Source organism: Vidua macroura, chromosome 1 (assembly GCF_024509145.1).
Source record: "Vidua macroura isolate BioBank_ID:100142 chromosome 1, ASM2450914v1, whole genome shotgun sequence".
Lineage (NCBI taxonomy): Eukaryota > Metazoa > Chordata > Aves > Passeriformes > Viduidae > Vidua > Vidua macroura.
The window spans coordinates 71,264,567-71,280,712 of NC_071571.1; positions in this window are offsets into that span (position 1 = coordinate 71,264,567).

Below are 16,146 nucleotides of genomic sequence, written 5' to 3' on the forward strand. Positions count from 1 at the left end.
TGCAGATGATTTGGCAGGCAAGGCAGTAGGTCAAATGAATGAAAGAGGTTGTGGGATAGAGGGTAAATTCACATAACCTGGGAACAAAGCAAAGATTTTCTTTGGTCTAATTTCTGTCCCTTTTGGTGCAAACTAGATTTTGCCAGGAATTTTACTTATTTCAAAATACTCTGTTATTCACTTTTGTTCCTGAGAGATACAGGGATGAGGGGCTGCAGCTCTGGTTTTGCAAACTTTGATCCTGAGTCTGTAAGTCACAGCCAGGCATTTTGTTGTGTTGCAGTTGGATTAGATGACAGTTAGATGGATTTTAATGCTGTAATTTGTAAGCAAGGAGTCTTCAGTCCCATGCTCTTTTTCAACTAGTTGCCAGATTAAGTCAACAAATGGTTCCAATTTTGCCCCACCTCAAATTCTTATGACGTAAATTTTAATGGAAAACTGTCACTTTGAAAAGCCAAAAACTCTGTCAAGGAGCTTAACATTTCATTAACAGATATATTTGCAGCCATTATCAGCAACTTGCTCCTGGCAATAACCCAGGGCGCTCTCCTAGATACAGTGGAAGTCTGCCCTTTGTAGCCATTAAAGCTGTAATATTTTCCTTGAAAGTTACTTGTAACAGTCTTATCCTCAAGCCCCTAGTATCTCCCCCTCTCTTTGAACTCCTTAGTCACTTTTCTAGTCACTGAAAAAGAGCCAGTCCTTTAGAGCAAACAACTGCAAAGAGCAGAGATGGGGGAGGAAAACCATAGAAACTTAAGAGAAGATAATTTTCCTTTTATATGAAATCAAAATGTCTCTATCAAAGTTCTTCTGTTTCCCCTAGACATCACATTCTCACAGCTCTTAATTATCTCACCTGCCTGAGAGTGTTCAAACACGCACCAGGTTTCCATTCCCATTTTGGAATAATTTTCCTTTTCCATGAGGCTCTGCTACAAAGGGGAAGAGAAGCATTTTGAACATCTGGTGATGCTCAAAATTAAGAAAATACCAAGTTGTTTAATGAGTGGCAAAACTAATGAAGCCTGGTCTCCTAGAGAATTATCTCTGTTCTTCTGCCTATCACCCCAAAAATGTGCTCAACTTTCTATGACAGCCCTATTGGAGATAAACAGCATTTACTGTGGCTAGTTCATGTTAATGCATGGGCTGACTGACCAGCTCTCTGCAACCAAAGAAAATGCACAAAAGGTGAATAGCAAATGTTTTCCCTGCTGTATTGTGAGGGGTGGGTGCAGAGGAAGTGCTCTTCTTCATCCAGCTACCAGTTTTCTTGAGGTTTGTGTGCTTCCTACCTCTATTCTACACAGTCTAGGAAATGTGCAGTGGATCCAAAACCAGACAACAATTGGTAAAAACTGGCAAATACTGTGATTACAAAATCTTCATCTTTGTACACATCGATTAAAAAATGGGAATACAGTTCTAAGTGCCTCAGGTGGCTCTGTCCTTTGGAGACAGTTGAAGTGATCTTGTTCCCAGGAGAGGCAGAGACTTCTGGTTCCTGCTGAAGTCTCAGTTCTGAGGTGGAGAAGAGATGCTGCTGCTGACTCCTTCCAAAACTGCTTGCCCCACAGGGGTGAGGGCTTCCTCTCATTATGAAATTGCTAGAGGCAAAGGGTGACATGCTGAAATCTCAAGCACAAAGTGGTAGCCTAGAATCATCCCACATAGCACCTGACTTGTAGTGCAGAACAAAGCACCAGGAAAAGCAGTGCAATGCAAAATGTGAATCCATTTCCCCGCCCCTTATTCATATTTGCCATAAAAGAAAAATGTTTTTTCTTCTTGTAAAGCTCCATATCTTTTCTCTCAGTGAAGTGTTTTGAAGGGCTGTTTTAGGAGACAGAGTAAATAATGGTAAGTTGGTCATTTGCAGAAGCTCTTGAAAGGGAAGTGTTAGAGCCTGAGGTAAATGTTTTGTTGGAAATAAGTCCCTCTAGATGAAGGTGTCTGGGAAGTCTTTGCCACTGAAGGATGCTGTGATGGACAGAACCTGCCCAGATTAGAAGTGGAGGAAAGATGCTTGCATCACTATTTGCATTTTAAATATGAAGGGTGTATGGGGGTGTTTGTCTTCCCCTGCATGCTAGGGGGAAGCTGTTCCAGGATGGAGCTGTTACTGGTGAGGTTGTCTCTGTTTCTGGGTGCTGCCTCCCCTTGCTGATGTTTTGTGAATTACAGGAGAAGAGACAAGACCGTGCACGAGTGCCACAGGATGGGACACAGTCCTTCCTTGAAGAGCCCTGCTCCTGCATTGTCTGTATTCTGTGTTTCCCCTATCTCATTTCCACTGTGCATAGGCAGATGTTGCCACCCCTTTTTAAAGAGAATGCTTTGTTTCCCTTCACGGCATACTAAGGAACAGCTGCCACAGCTTGATAGTGGGTAGGATGTGTGGTGGGACAGCCATGGATGTGGAGATTCATCCTGTCCCCGTGTTTTCCTTCATTCTGTTCTATCTCCAGCGCTTATCAGTCTTGGCCAGAGGCAGGGGGGTGATGACAGCCTGAGGTTTGCAGCAGTGTCTGTATGCCTGTACCTATACCCCATGTTCAGCTGCTTCTATTGATTTCTCCGCTCAGTCACAAATGCTGCCTGCTCCAAAATCCTGTTACAAAATCTGTCACTGACTTCTGAGGAAATTCCTCTTGCCTGGAGATGTGTCAGCCAGGAAAGTGGCATCTCACTAGAGAGAAGTAATATTGCAACAGAAGTCAGTCAGTCTGTTCTCTAAGAGCAAGCCAATTATAGTTTTAAGGTAAGTGCCTAAAAATGTGTTTCACTGGGGGAGATGCCCATGCCTGTTTCTGGCAGAGGACTCAGCCAGTCCTCATGGATGCCCGTCGTTCTTGGCAGAGGCATGGGGACCCCCAGTGAGAAGAACCCAGTGAAGGACTGGGACACAGCTTTGATGGAGAGAGCTCACTCCTTGATGGACTCTGTGCAAGCAAGTGTCCCCCACAAGTGACACCTCCCCTGTGAGGAAACTGAAGCCAAAAATTAAAAGCTGGATGATTACAGTGTATTTCAAACTTAAATGCCCTGATTTGGAAAGGCCCGAGGTATCAGCACATCCTATTGACTGTGATTGGTAGTATAAGGTCCCTCATATGTCAGATCCCCTGTTTAGGGCGCTAAATTTAGAACTTGAGCTCCCAGCAAGATGAGAAATATTAACCACTGGTTGTTACTGCTATGTGCACAGCAAAAGTGTACCATTGTGCTGCTGCTCACCTTTCAGGCTATTTGTCTTTTTTTGTCCTTTCAGGCAAACTTAATCCTGTCAGGACATTTGTTATCCTGAATTAGTAACATCAGATGACTATAATACAATTTCTGCTGTTAGCTACCATCTCTGTCATCAGACAATGAGGTGTTATAGAAAGCATCCTAAATGAAACTTCATTTTACATTTCAAACCACATTTTTGTCTTCAGAGTGCAACATCATTCTGCTGAAAGCCAGGAAATCTGCTTTCATTTTAGAGCTGCAGGACAGGCAAAGCATAGTCTTAAACTGAAATTTTCTCCAAACGATGCCTTTTCTATTGACTCTACGGAGTCAATCTGTTCCAAGGCTCTTTCTTTTGTTTTAACTGGAACAGAGGAAAAAAGATTAATAAGATTAAAATAGAAGAATAATTTTCTCAGGTCATTTACTTCTTCTCTTTAGTTTTCTGTAACGATGGAGAACAAGTTAACTTACTCTTACTATGAGTACTCAGTACAATATAGTATTACCCAAGGAAAAATCTTTCATTTCAACTACTCAATTATTTTCTAGGTATGTCCAGTTTAAAAGAAAAAGTGAGACAGATTTGGCTTGGTTTGAAGAATTGAACGTGAATTTACAATTTGCAGATTTGGACACCCTCTGGCCTCCCACACACAAATTCATAAATACAGGGATAATATGATAAATATATCTGCTGATCATTTGAAATTCCAGATAATTTAAAACTGGTAGATCTCTGCTTGGAGACTTCATTTCCCCAGCTGATTCAATATGTGCTGTTACCTAAAGTCCAAATCAGCCTCACACAAAGTCACTGAAAGCTTTATGTGCTATAACACACCACATCTAATTGCAGTAGGACATGGTTTCCTCACCCTAAAGAGGGATTTCAGAGAGTTACGAATAATAGTTCCATTTTGAATGGATTAGAAAAATTAACAAATTATATCTTATTTCTGGCTCCTTCTGGTGTAATGTAATTCTTTCAAAAGAATACTAGATGTTCCAGTTTAGTCATCCTTCCTCTTTTCAGGGAACAAATATACATGTTTTTGTTGCTCAAATCCTTCACACTAACTTTCCAAAAAATAGTTGGAAAGAGGACAGCTTTTGTCTTAACTGTATTACCTTTGTCCTAACTGAAATACTTGGTTCTAGATTTACCTTCTGAAGAGAAAAGTTTTGACAGCTGGGGGGACAATTTTAAGAAAACTGAATTAAGTGGAGAAGATGTCACTCCACTTTCCCAGAGCAAGCCAGGAGTCTGTCAGGGGCTGCAGCTTCACTCACAGTGATATCAGGTTTTCATTGCCGTCATCTGTGTTTCTGGCCAGGGTCGCTGGTGTCTGCGTGTGGTTACACCCAGCTGCAATGATCCCAACAGCAGGAGGGAACACCTTTTGTCTTCTTCTTTTTTTTTTTTTTTTTCCTCCTTCTTTTAAACCTGACCTTCTTCCATTGGAGTGACCGCTTCACGCTCCTGCTTCTGGTTGGAAGGGTGGGGTGAATGGCTTCCTCTTCCTCCTCCCTTCCCGTCCCTTCCCATCCCTTCCCTGCTCCCAGCTCTGCTGTACAGATCACTTGGCTGGGAGAGGCAGAGGGGAAGGGTGTTTCTAATGCCAAGTGCTTGGAAAGGACTGTGAGTATAGTTTGCATGATTCCTTTTTCAGGCAGAGGCAAAGCTCAAGGCAGGGAAGAATGAAAGGAAAAATCCCCAATCTCCAGGGAGATGCTGATGCCACAAACAAGTCCAATGAATGGCAAAGACACCTATGTATCCTGAAAAATCTAAGAAGCAGTAGGGCTCCCACATGCTGCCCTGAGGTGAAATCTAGAGCCCATTTCACAGTTAGAGGGCTTCCAAATCCTTTCCAGACTCACAGCTACACTGTCCTCACCAGGTTGCAAACTAGGCAGAACCATTTCCTGTCAGAACTCACAGTCAAAAAGGAATCAGAGTTGAGATGCAAGCACTGGGGTCTATACTGAGTAGTGTGAAGTATTTTGAGGGCAAAGGGTGGTAAAAGAGCACCCTCGCTAGGAGAAGACAGAAGTCTTTTTTCATCAAAAGTAAATGAAGGTAGAGGACTTAGCTGACCATGTTTTCTGGAGCATTGAATGCTGTGCAGCAGTAGAAAGCCCAGCTGAATCTCATTCTCACCATTCCGGGGTAGCTGAGGTACTGACTTCCCTACGCAGCCAAGTGAAAACAGTTTTGTCTAAGACCTGAATCACAGTTCTCCACTCATTTTCAGGTCAGCCTTTTGCAGTCTGATGCAATCATGGCAAAACTTACTGGCTGCTTCAGTCAAAAGCAGGCTGTTTTGAATCTCCAAATCAAAAATACAATGTTCTTGAACAAGTACTACCTGTTCACTTCCAAGAACACCACCAAATGCATGAGGGATGATATGATCACCTCTGACATGAGAAACGAGGAGTGGTCACCAGAGGCTACTAAGATAATTCTAAATTGCCCACATGGCATGATTCTCCCTTCGGGTCCCTTTCGGGAATGCCACCATGCATCAAAAACGCGGTCCTTGTCTCGCTCCTGGATGCTGGCAGAAGATGGTGCCAAGGGGAAATCTGCTTTCACAATGAAGCCAGCACAGCCTGCTCTCTTTCAGAACATGATGGAAAAAGTACTTCTTTGTTCAGCATTTTTACTGAGTGTAAAAGTGTAAAACCCTTGATGGTTTGCCATCTGGATGGAAACGGCTCCCTGTTCAGGGGAAGACAGGTAAAACTCAGAGCATGTGTGTTCTGAGTTTTGATATGGAAAATATTCAGTCTCTTGGGTGATTACTGCCATATTTATGTGCAATAATGGTAAATAATATCAAAAGAACAATAATAACCTGACAAGCATCACCAGTGATGTTTTGAAACCAAAGTTAGTCAACAGCCCTCTGAAAGAGGAGGCTAAAAATGTGCCACATACTAGGTGCAAAGCAACTTTGGAAATGCATGTCTCCAGTAGGAAAAAAAAAGGAAAAAAAGAGGGCAGAAAAAAGCGTATGTGTTTGTGGGGGGCAGAACAGCAAGGTGGTGTGGGAGACCTTGTGGGGAGGACGGCAAGGAAAATGGGAGGATGTAAAAAAGAGCAAAGGACTTTTGTGAGCTTTTTGGCAGATTTTGGAGCAGGTGGAATGCAGAGTGTTTACACAGTTCATATTTCAATATACTAAGAAAACATAGAGAGTCAGGCTCTAAGCTGCTATTAAGCTCCCCTCCCCTCCTGCCCCAACCACTTCTTTAAGATCTGCCTTCAGATCTTGAATGAAACTGCTCTCTGCTGGGCTGGTGGCGCTGGGGCAGCAACTGTGCCACCAGCTGAGAAAACAAATTTGAGAAAGAGAGTGTGCGCTCAGGTTAACAAGCCTTGGGTGAGCGAGGTGTCCCCCCCTGCCCCGCTTTCCCTGTTCTCACCTCCTATTCCCCAAAGCCCCTGGAAACAGCACACTTTGGTAGGAGAAGCCATGAGGCACTGAATGGCTTCAGAGCAGCAAGCGTGGAGGAGAGGGGAGATTTACAATGTTCCAGTTTTGACTTTTTGCATAATGAAAACCAGAGGTCTAATAAAATACAGCAGCAGTGACACTGCAATGGGAGGGGAAAAAAGGAAAACAAATTTTTGGGATAAAATAAACATTGTGTATGTAAGGGGTCTATCTCTATTTCCATCTATCGATACAGGCATAGACATATTCTCCTTTACTAATTCAAATTCAGAAGATTAAAACCAGGTACACAGAACACAAGATAGGCAGAAACATTTCCTGTTAGCAAATCAGTCCTCAGCAAACTAACCAGAAAGGAACATGGCTACAGGACTATGTGAGCAGCAGAAAGCTGTTTTTTCATACTTATTTGCACTCAACCATGGTCTGATCCTGGTTATTCAGAAAGGGGCTGGTTTATGGAAAAGTTCTTGATTCATTCAGAATTATATTGGCCAGGGGGTTATTGCAGTTGCACTTTTACTAGTTTTTAGGGAGAAATTTCTTCTTGAGGTTGGAGCAGAAGAAATTATAGAGCACATGTGACTTCCTCAGTGAGCTGGTTTACATCCTGTGGGATAAATATAACATTGTACAATTTTTTTCTATCATTGATATACGTACTGCTTTTCATCTTAAAGCAATGTGGAAACATTATGATCAGGATATATTGGCCAGTTAGAGGAACTGGAAGACCTGTGTAGCACGAAGAGCAGCATGCACCCTTCCGAGCTCCTGCTCAGTGCATTCACTTCAGAATGCAAAACAATTTTCTCCATGGTCATGAGTGTGGGGAAAAGCTGAGCGTGGAAAGAAAGGGGTCATGAGCTGCAGTCTCTGCCCCTTTCAGCTGATATTGAAGTTCAGTTTCTGAATTCAATTCACAGGTTTGTTTCATTCTCAGTTCTGGGATCCTGGGAAAATCATTTGACTTCTTTAACTTCTCCAGTTACTCATCCATAAACCAGATAGTTTAATTTGATCTGGGAAGCTCAAGTAGAATTTCTACTTGAAATTTTTACAGGAAAAGTAATATAAAGAGAAAACAATTGCCAGAACAGCAGCAGCATCAAGTCGTACTTACAAATCACAGAGGCTTCTTTGATGTGTGTTTGGTAATTCTATGCTATTTTCTTGGATTTTGAGATGACACATTCTTTGACCACATGCCATATAATTAGTGATATATTCTCTAATAAAATCACGGTGCCCTGAAGACAGTGAAATACAGCATTGGAAATTCAATAGCTGTATCCTGCATCCTGTTGAAGACTGTGAGCAGGCAGGCTGACTGACTTGCTCGCTCCTGCTCTTAGATCATGTTTGGCTAGTGCAAACTCAGATGAAGAGTACAAGTGCTGACTTTGGGTGTCCTAATACACCTCTCAAATTTGAGAGCAAGGCTTGCCATCCATGGATTTATCATAGCTTCATGATTTCTGGCCAGTACATTGAATAAGACATACTGTGCTCTGCCTAATTCAGAACATACTTTGGAAAATAAGCAAGTGCTTAATAGGCAGAGTCTGAACTCCTCTGGCCAAAAAAACAGATTTCCCTGGTTCTTTTCTCTCTCCACCCCCTGCTCTCCTCGAGGAATTTAGTATAAGATATCATCTGTGGACAAGAGGCAGTAAAACTCCTAGGGAACACACAGCCGTGGAGTCAAAATCCAAACCTGTGGTATTCCATATCGCTCTTCGTTCAGGGCCCAAATAACAAACTGAGCTGATGTCTCCTTGTCCTGAGCTCTCTGTGTGGGTCTTGCTCCCTCGCAGGGGTGCCCTGTCACCCCAGGAAAGACACAACTGGGAGTCTGTGGCTGAGAGCTCTGTTAAGGAACTGTGAAAGCAGCCAAGTGAGCACCTCCAATCCAACAGCACCCTCCACTGCCTGCTCGGGGTAGAGAGAAGCCTGCCCAGCTAATTCTCTCTGACAAGATGATAAAACCCAGCCAGAGGAAATCATTCTAATTACCACAGATTATCCAGCTGTTTGAAGAACACAAATTAATATAGATGATGGTAAGTGAGTGATTGGAGTGCCACCATTCCTTTGAAATTAAAAAAAAATTATGTAAGGGAATGACATTTCAAAAAATGCAATCCACTTTGGAGTAAAATTAAAGATGAAACTCTAATTAGTCTACTGTGTATATTCTACTATGATATCATTCCAAAGAATGTAAAATTCTTTATGGTCAGGATTTTTCCCTTATACTGTTATTTGATGATACTTTTTCAGTCTTAAGGAAATACAAGTCAGATGTGCTTTCTCACAGTAAACCTCAGCCATTTTAAGTTAGAGTGGCTTATAGCCAGAGAGCTATACACATTTATGAGTCACAGCTCCTTTCAGTCAAAAATGCAGGACACTAAACATGACCAACAACTACTATTTCTAGGCTGGCAGGCCTTTCTGGAACAACAGTGGCAGGAATATTTAATGAAAAAGTACTGTAAAAATAGATTAGTTTATTCTTTTTTTTTCCTCCTGTCACATACTTTTCCCCTCCCTTATTTCTGTTTCACATATGTTTCTTCTCCTTAAAAGACTCATGAATGAGTTAAGTATGCTATTAGCATTTCCTGGTGTAACAAGTGGAACAGAACTGTCACTGGGAGAGAGTCACTTTGTAAGCAGGGAATGAGGTGCATGTACCAGAAATGTTTGCAAATGGGAGGAGAGGGCAAGACAGTGGCAGAAGACCAGCATATCTAGAAGAAGAGGGAAACGATGGAGATGATTCATATAGTGAGGAAAAAGCAGATTCCTCCTCCAACTCTGTGGAACATCTCTTATCTCCTCCTGTCAGACCTGCAAGCTCTTCTTTTCGTTGTGGTTTCTGCTGCACTGCAGCCATACACTCCAATTCTTGTGCCGTGCATGCTGCAAACACACAAGTACCCCAGCAGCTTCTCAGTTCACATTGCCAAGGAGTGGGAGCATAACACAGATATTACAGACAGATCTCAACATCCTCAGAAGTTTCCTGACTTCCAGCAGGGAGCATCAGTTCCCAGCAAGGCAGACTTTTCTCACTAGGGAGGCTTGCCCGTATCAGCTGCAGGGAAATACAGGCAAAAATCTCTGTAGTGCCCCATCTGGGCAATGGCTGCAGAGCCTGAAGTAAAGAAGGTCTTCCTGACTTACTGGTTTGTTGTTTGGCCTTTTTTTTTTTTTTTTCCTTATTAGCATCACTGGAGCTGGTGACAAGAGCATGAAGAGGTAAAAGCAGGGATTTAAGTGGCAGTCGGGGCAAAAGGAGGCATCTAGTGGGCACACAGAAAAGGAGGAGGAAGATGAAGTAACATTAGTAAAGCTTATCCCAAGAGTTAGGTATATTTGTACTAACCCTTCCCAGAAGAGAGCAGTGAGCCTCTTTGGGGTGTGGATGCTTTGCTTGAGGCCTCTTGTCTCCAGATGGGTCATACCAGCAACTCCTTACATATGAGCTTTTGCTTTGTTTGCAGACCTTGGGAAAGGCTCTGGAAACCGTTTCAGCTCTGCAAAGCAGGGTAAGAGGCAAGATGTGCGGCTGTTCAGGTGTGTGGCAGGGTAGCAGCTCTGTGACAGCCTTCCAGGAAAAGGCCTGCTGCAGGTGCAGAAAATGCATGAAGGAAAGTCTGTTGCCACAGCTGGACGGTCACTCAGGGACAGTGAGTGAAGTCTGGGTCGAGGACAGGAGCAGGATAAATGCTCTCTAAGAATGCAGAAGGACACCTGACAGCAGGGGTGTGCAGCTCTGGTGGCAGAGCCAAGAACTGCTGTGCCTCCCCAACTTGCTTTCATGAAGCCATGCATGACCTGTTCCACAGCCAGTGGTAAACTGGAGAATGCTGCAGTGGCACTGAGGCTGCTTTAGGGTGGCTCTTCAGCTGCAGCAATGCATAGCTTGGTATGGCTGCTTTGTACCAGTGCTATCTGAAGAGAAAGGAACTCTTGGTTCACGCCTCTGTTGAGACAGAGTCAGGTTACTACTGATACCAAAGAGAAATAAGACATCTCTGCACTAAAACACACAGTTTGCTCTTTATTTAAATGTCAGGACTGCTGCTTAAGTGTTTGTCATATGCCCTATTTGTAATTAACATTGTAATTATCGAAGAGAGTCAAACTGCCATGGAAAGCAGGAAATACAGTTCCCCATGGCTTCTTTCAAAACTGTCAGGAAAAAAAAGTGTCCTATTTAATATTCCAGAAGCTTTTCACACAAACATAAGTTGTTCATCTAAAAGTTGCTTCCTGCTGCACAGAAAGCAAAATACATAGCTGAGAAAACCCTAGGCTCAGCCTGAATTTTCAAAATGCCATTGTGCAAGATTTTTGGCAAGACTTTATCCAGCTCAGATTGCCCACATTTAAGAATGAGTTTATTCAGACTGGACAGTTGTGGAAGACTTAAGGCTCAGGGTAAGAAAAACCTGTCTTTCCAGATGAGGTCAAAAGAGTCTGTCTTGTCTAGTTTGGAAAAAAAAAGAAGGTTGAAATGTGCTCACTTCTTATAAACACATCAAGGCAATAGACACCAGGACAGCTGACAAGCTATTTAAGCTGAAGATGTTGTCAGAAGAACAAATAGAAATAGACTAGCCCTGAATGCATTCCCACTGGAAATTATGACATATTTTCTAGCAGAAAGGGCAGAAAATTTCTGGTAAATCAGTAGTAGGAGTTGAAATGTGAAACTTGAGCTGTTTATGGGAAGGGTTTTGTGACAAGATTGCCTGTGTTGACTGCGTCAAAGATAACTCCTCAGGAGGTCCTTCCCAAACCAGACTTCTCAGCTGGCTGGTGATTTGGACACCTTTCTTACTGAGTTCTCACACAGGTCTGATGGAAGGACAGTTTCCAGAAAGTGTGGAGCCTTTCAGAGTGTTTTGCCTGGGACAACCTTAAAGAGACACCCAAAAAAGTTAACACCATGACTTGACCTTTTTTTTTCTCTTCTCTAGAGAGCTATTCTTTTGATCTTACACTCAGGATCAACATTCTTAGACATTGGCTCGAAAGGGGAGCACCTGACATGCTGGTAGGTAGATGTTAACTTGTAACAGCAATGAGTTCTGGTGCTCCTGCCCAAAGGCTAATATAAATGGAGTAATGAAGCATTCCATTGACTTGAGGAATCTGGGAGAAGTCCTTGAACTAGAGAAGGCAAGAGGAGATATTCCAGAACTATATAACAGGTCACAGAAACCTGTATTAAATCCATGCTTCCTTTGGTCTGCAATGCCCAAAACCTATGAGAAGACAGCAAGTTACCTACATATTTACAGTCGCTTGAGTGCGTGCACACATCGTACACTGTGATTAGTACACAGGTTATTAAAAAAAGCAAGGCAGGCAATCTTGACAGCAAAAACTCTGTGTTCCACTAGCATCTGCTGTCCTATAATATATAATTATTTTCTGTTTTTAAAGCAGATTTGAAACAGTTTTATTATAAAACTGCATACATACAGAACTGCCTCCAAACATCCTCATTCTTCTTGCTTTTCCATGGTTTGTAACACTCTTCTATCAATAATTTTAATTAGAAAATGATGGGATCCATATCTGGGGAAGACTGAAGAAAGGTAAGCTGTACGTTCTGGCTTGGGAATGTAGTGTCTGCATCATAAGACTACTATTTGTAGCATTGAAAGAAAGCAGGCAGAATTATTGACTAACTTTTCCTGGCATTTAGACATTTTGGTCATGTAAACTGGGTTTATGCAAACCCACATACATATACAGTATCTGAACAAATAGGTCAACATGAGAAAAAATGACTGCCACATATGTCCTTGATAACTTATGATGAAACCCATATGAAGGCCAGAAAGAAGCAGCACATTTCTAGGAGCTGGGAGAAACATCATTTTTTATTGCTCCAGTTATAATGTAAAACTGAGAGCATTGATAGTTGTGGAAGAAATGTCAACAAAACATCAGCTGACTGTAGTTCTCATTCCTCTATCAGCAAATTCACACTGCTGCACACCCTGCAACGTGACAGTCCTTCTAATTTATGTTCAAATCTTAATGACAGTAGCAGCCCTGCAGGATAATTTAAAAAAAAGAAAAAGAAAAGGATAATTATAGAAAGGAAGTTTACCTCTTTCAGACAGTTTTGCAGGCATTGCAGCTCCTGTTTGGTTTATGTCTCTGCTGAGGTCAGCTTCATGGACGAGGATCAAGAACTGTTTACTGAATGCCAGAACTAGATGAAAAGCTCCAAACCTGGACTTTCCACACACTGAACTAATGGCATCTCAGAGGCCCATTTCAGGGGCCATCCATTGATAAGGACATGCTTTATTTTCTTGCCGAAGACAAGAATTTTCACATAGTTTTCTGAACATCACACAATGCTAAATTTTCTGCCCAAAGCAGCCGTATCAAAATACAAAGTGAGGTATCTATGTATGAATCAATGCATAATTCAGCTGTTTGTAAGAACTGTATCCAGCTGAACAATACTGGTCAGCTCCTTATATTGAAGAGTCCTTTAAAGAAAGAAGAACCCCCCATGTGAAAACTCATCTTTAAACAGAATTTATTCAGCCAGGAAAGCAACTGGTGAGGGTTGACTATTAACTACAGGCAGTCTGGTGGTTGCAAGGCACTGAAGACTTCTGGTAGGTTATAAGGCCCTGCAGTCAACTGTTAGATGTGTTTTTAACCATCATCGTGCAGTTGATTTGCTCACAAAGCGCATATACAAAAATACCATTAAATTTCTGTTATCACTTAGCAGCTTTACAAACAAAGTATAAAAGTATTATGACTATTATGGGGAATTTATTTTCTCCTCTAATATTGCTTTTGAAATTTAATTAAGATCCAATCTAAGATCAACAAAGATATGATAATTAAATAAAAACATTTGCACCAGTGTGAAAACCTTCCAGGCTGGTGATATTTCTAGGGAAATAATTTAGATGGTTTTTATAATTTCCAGAAAAGCAAATATCTGTCTATCAAGTAATAGCTGCATTGTTTCACCAAGTTTCTCTCCTACAGGTGGCTGCTGTGGATCTGCCTTGTGGAAACACTTTGTTATCTCCCTTGTTGTTCCCATGCTGTCTCCTTAAAAACTAAAAGTGAATCCAAGCAGAAGAGTGGGGTTGATTTTTGTTTTCCATGTGCAGGAAGAACAATTCCAAAATAAATTATGTGCAGAAGACCAAAAAAAAAAAAAAAAAAAAAAAAAAAAAAAACCAAAAAAAACCCACGAAAACAAAGCAGCCAACCCCCAAAATGTATGGAGCATGTGTAAAGGAGCCACAGCTTAAATTGGTCATATTGAAGGCCTTCCTCTGTGGTCTATTTACTGAACACATAATTTATACATGTTGCTTTCCTGAGATAAGTGGATTTGGCCCATCTACCTAAGTCAAGACCAGTGATTTTGACTTAATTGGTGGTTTTAATGTTGTGTTGTAATTCTGAGCCCATTGGGTATCCCTACATGCTACCTGTTTGAAGTATCAGTCCTGGTCCAGTGAAGATTGTTGATTCAGATGAGTTTTTAAAATGCAACTCATCTGGGCCCTGTGACATGTCTGTTAATTATCTATCAACGGCAAGATGAAGTGTCCCATCTTTCTAAAAGATGCCAGGTGATAAGATATGCCCATGGGGCCATTGATTAAACAGTCTTACCTGAAACCCTACGCATAGCCAATGGATCTGAAGAACTCATGTTTGTTTTAGTGTTGTCCTTTCCAACTCCTTGTTTACCAGGTACCTGCTCCTCTGCCAAAATAACGCAAGCATTCAGCAGCACAATAAATTCTCGCTTTTCAGTCTTGAGGAATATTCCATGTGTTCATCATTCACTTGGAAAAATGCAACAAAAGAAAAGTTTGCTACTGGGGAAAAAAAATCAGATCACCATAAAATGTAAACTATGTCTGAAGTTTTACACACAGAGAGATTGGATTTGCTTAGCTGAATGTTAGCCTTGTTTAAGATATTTGAAACTCCATTTTCATGTAAAAAAAATAATCTGGTAAGTTTCTGCTAAAACTGACTGCTAGTTCCCTCAAAATAGTGGTTCAAACCAGATCAAGGCACAAAACTGGGTAGTCAGCAACCCAGGCTGTGCTCCAGATACAGCTTTTTTAGCGCTTTTGCCCAACAGTGGACTTTTCTCGTCTTTAGGGCTCAGCACATCTCAGAGTTAACAGGAGGTGAGATCATGTTCCCTGTTGTTTACAGGCCCAATGACAGACATCAATTCCATTTCTTCACATTTCACTGATTGCTTTCCTTGAATATGGCTCCAGTAAGATTTAGAGGAAGCACAGTTCCAAAAGCCTATTATTATAAAAAAGGAGCATTTTGATTTCAGCTTACCTCCAGGTGTGGGTATATGGAATTAAAGCACCCATAGCTTCCTAGAGTGCGAGACCTAAGGCCATTTTCTTTTATGATGATGGCTTTTGTTCCTTCACTTTAACTAAGGATTCTGACTCAACAATGTTCATAATCCTCAGCTTGTGCAATCTGAAGAAGCATAAGCTCTTTCCAATCTCTCTGGAGGAAAATGTGGGATCACACAGTTTTACCTTTTTATTTCAAAGTAATTTCTTTCTTTCTTTTCCCTATGGCCTTTTATTACCCTTTTAGCTGGCCACATACAGACAAGATGATGTGGCAGAATTCTCAATACTTGAAAGTGCTTGAAAGTGCTGTGGAAAAGATTTAAAACTGGCTTGGTGACCAAGGGCATAGCCTCTCAACTGACAGCCAAGTTCAGAGGCAGTGTTGGCACAGGGGTTTGCACTGACCTCTTCAGAGCCATGCTCACTTTCTGAATTTGACCCAAACTTTTTGGCCAGGAAGTCAAACAATGAGCGAAAAACCAGTGGTTATGAAACTGCACAGTTATTACAGCCACTGAGAACTCAGTTTGTAACACTCTGTAGTTGTAATCAAAAAAAAATCTTAATCTTTCACTAAATTACTTCACTTGTTTGACAGCTGATTCCCATTAAGCTTTTGTATGGATCATACCAGTAATCTTGATAAACCTCTGATAAGGTGTCCAGATGTCCTAGGTTTGCCAGTTTCTAATTAGCAGTCCTGGGGTCCTGTCAATTAAAGTTGGTGTTTTGTGCCCAGGGCCATAAAGTGAAAAGTTCTTTGCATCTGATGTCAATTCTTCAAAGAAGGACCCCCTCCTTACCATTGGATATTGAGTCCCAGTTGGAGAGACTGCAAATTTGATCAGCCTAACAGAAATTACAGGCAAGCCTGGAAACAATATTCTCTTGTGTATGTCCTAAGAAAGTGCCATTCTTCCTCCACGTTTCAACTTCGCCTATGGACAGATGTGCCCCAACCTTACTTGGGAGAGAGAGGGATTCACCTCAAGATGACACACTAAAAAGTAGAACTGTGTAAGTTT